Raw genomic sequence first — 3,171 nt, 5'->3', positions numbered from 1 at the left:
TAGCCTTGAGCTGAAGAGCTGAGGGACAGCGCCCAGGCCCAGAGTTCAGGCCCCACAACTGGACCCCCCCCCCCAAAAAAAAAAGAGTCTCATGGACTTTCCTGCCCAGGCTGGATCTCACCCTTCTGAGTAGCTAGGATTACAGGCATGAGCCACCAGTGCCCGGCTTTTTTAAGTATTTTAAACAGTACTATTTTCACAGTATCTTTTGTTGCTGTTGTTGATCGTGGAGCTTGAACTCAGGGCCTGGGTATTGTCTCTGAGCCTCTTTGTGCTCAAGGCCAACGCTCTACCACTTGAGCCACAGTGCCATTTCCAGCTTTTACTGTGTTTATGTGGTACTGAGGAATCGAACCCACGGCTTCATGCTTGCTAGGCAAGAACTCTACCACTAAGCCACATTCCCAGCCCTCCTATTCTTTTGTCAAAAAATAAAGATTAAATTGGGCCAGGTGCCAGTGGCAAACACCAATAATCCTAGCTATTCAGAAGGCTGAGATCCAAAGATCCTGTTTGAAGCCAGTTCTACCAGGAAAATCCAAGAGTTTTTTTTTTGTTTTTGTTTTTGGTCAGTCATGGGAATTGAACTCTGGCCTGGGTGCTGTCCCTCAGCTCTTTGGCTCAAGGTGAGTGCTCTACCACCTGAGCCACAGCACCACTTCTGGCTTTCTGGTGGTTTAGTGGAGATAGGAGTCTCACAGACTCTCCTGCCCGGGGTGGCTTTGAACCATTATCCTCAGATCTCAGCCTCTTGAGTAGATAGCATTATAGGTGTGAGCCCCTGGCACCCAGCTCCCAGAGACTCTTTCTCCAATCAACCCCTAAAAAGCCAGAAGTGGAGCTGTGGCTCAAGTGGTAGAGTTCTAGCCTTGAGGAAAGAAAATCTCAGCATCAGCACTTAGCTCAGGCCCTAAGTTCAAGCCCCAGAACCAGCATCAAGAAAGAAAGAAAGAAAGAAAATTGGGAAAGATAGGAATACAAAAGTCCATGAGATTCCTTATCTTCCATTAAATAATAAGTACAACTAATAAATATAAATAAATAATATTGTAGATTATAACCAGGTACTGTGGAAGACATCAGCAATTCCAGCACTCAGGTGGAAGCAAAAGCATCTCCAGCTTAAGGCCAGTCTGAGCTATGAGATCATGTCTCCAAAACAAATAGACTGTAGGAAATGCAGGCATGGTCAGTAGTAGAATGCCAGCTGTGAGCAAAAAGCTGAACAAGAGTGTGGAGGCTCTGAGCTCAATACCCAAAACCAGCATGGGCAAACACACACAAAAACTGTAGATAGATTATGTGTTTAAAAAAAAAAAAATTGAAGCTGGGCACCAGTGCTCACACCTGTTGTAATCCTAGCTACTCAGGAGGCTGAGATCTGAGGCAGAAAAGTCCAATTAACCACTCCAAAACTGGAAGTGGTGCACAAAGAGGCTCAGGGACAGCACCCAAGCCCTGAGTTCAAGCCCCACAACCGACAAGAAAAAAATATTGTGGTATGGTTCAAGTGGTACAGCACTTGTCTATCATATTTGAGTCCCTGGGTGCAATTTTCAGTACCACAAAAAAAAAAAAAGTACAATGAATGATACTTGCTAGTAATCCCAGCTTCTCAGGATTAAAGAATCTCAGTCTGAGGCCAGCTGTTACAAAATATTGAGACCCTATTTCAACCAAGAGCTGAGCAGGGTGGTATACACCTGTCATCATAGGCATAAATAGGAGGATAGAGGTACAGTTGGGCCTGGCAAATATGGAAGACCCTATCTGAAAAACTAAAGCAGAAAAATCCAGGTGCACGGCTCAGGTGGTAGAGCCCTACAAGTGGAGTCTCAAATCCTAGTACCAGCAAAAAGAAGTCAGCAAATACACAAGGTACTATACAGAAAAGATATTGGGGAAAAGGTGAAGTGGAAATAGTGTTTTGCATCATGAATTGCAATATATTTTAAAGAAACAAAAAAATCCATCTTAATCATCTCAATTCAGAAAACCAACTATGTGTCTGCATTCCAGATTAACCAATTTAAGTATTATAGCTCTGACTATATCATTTTGAAGCAGGCCTATTTCACTGGAGGAAATACATGTGATAAACAAGAACTAAGACTGCCATCTCTTGAAATCTTTTAGTCTGACTTAACCACAGCGTGCAAGAGCGCAGAAGTTATTTTCTCATGTATGATTTACTTGTACAACAGTAAAGACATGCTACAATACTTGTTTAAAATAAATTTTCAAAAGTAAGATCTCCTGGCTCAGTGACAGAGTACATGCTTACCGCGCAAGCAGCTCAATTCCCAGGACCAAACGTACCTATGTGTTTATGAATGTTTTTTATGTTTTTCAAAGATGTACATATATGAGAAAAAAATTGGTCACTTAAGAATCAGAAACAATGTCACAGAACAAGAAGTAGTTATCCGAGAAAAGAACATTAGAAGGAATTAAAATTGTGGAAAGAGTTTAAAAAAAACAACAACCAAGTAACATACAAATGTCAAGAATATGAAGACAAAAACTGCCTGTAGAAGTAACTGACAAGTAGTGACTCTATAAGATTTCCAAAACAATTCTACAATTCAGTAGCAAAAGAAACCTCTTGAAAAGGCCACCAGTGAATTAAAAATCAAGACACTATGTAACCTTAGAAGCAAACCCACTCAATTCTCTAGGTTTCAGTTTGCTGTCTAAATCTACATTCTCTGTGAAAGGCTTTCCACCTCTCGGTACAAAGAATTGAAGCGTCTTCTCGGACTGCTTTTCGCTCCACGTCTCTCTCCCTGACCACTTTCTCTGAAACGCCCTTGTTCGGGTTTGGAGTGTCTACGGCTCGCCAGTTGGGTGGGCAGATCAAGGAGGTCAAGCCGGGTTCTCCCTTCACATGCAGCACCCAGGTCTTTGCGAACAGTGCCAACTGGTAAGGTATGATGATCGGTTCCCCCTAGTCCGTGCCAGCAAAGGCAAGTCACAGCCTGGCGAACCCGGAGAACAGCCGCGGGGGAGCCCAAGGGAGTGGTGGGTCAATGGCAAACCACAGGGGCGGCCCGACAAGCCACCGCCTCCCGAACGCGGCGAGACGCCAGCCGGGAGCGGAGGCAGGCGCGGCACGGCGGCGGGCAGCAGCAGGGAAGGGCAGGGTCTGCCCTCCGCGCCCCGCCCGCCGCC

At 44.7% G+C, this 3,171-nt stretch overlaps 1 protein-coding gene across 2 annotated transcripts in view; it reads right to left on the bottom strand.

Annotated features, from left to right (window-relative positions):
- LOC105980206 (MOB-like protein phocein) overlaps positions 1-3,171 on the bottom strand; it is a 34,493-nt gene that overhangs the window by 18,060 nt on the left and 13,262 nt on the right. The window lies entirely within an intron of this gene.

The sequence above is a fragment of the Dipodomys ordii genome, unplaced genomic scaffold (assembly GCF_000151885.1).
Source record: "Dipodomys ordii isolate 6190 unplaced genomic scaffold, Dord_2.0 Scaffold1, whole genome shotgun sequence".
Lineage (NCBI taxonomy): Eukaryota > Metazoa > Chordata > Mammalia > Rodentia > Heteromyidae > Dipodomys > Dipodomys ordii.
Note: the sequence above shows the minus strand (reverse complement) of the source record. Positions and strands in the feature narration are given on the sequence as shown.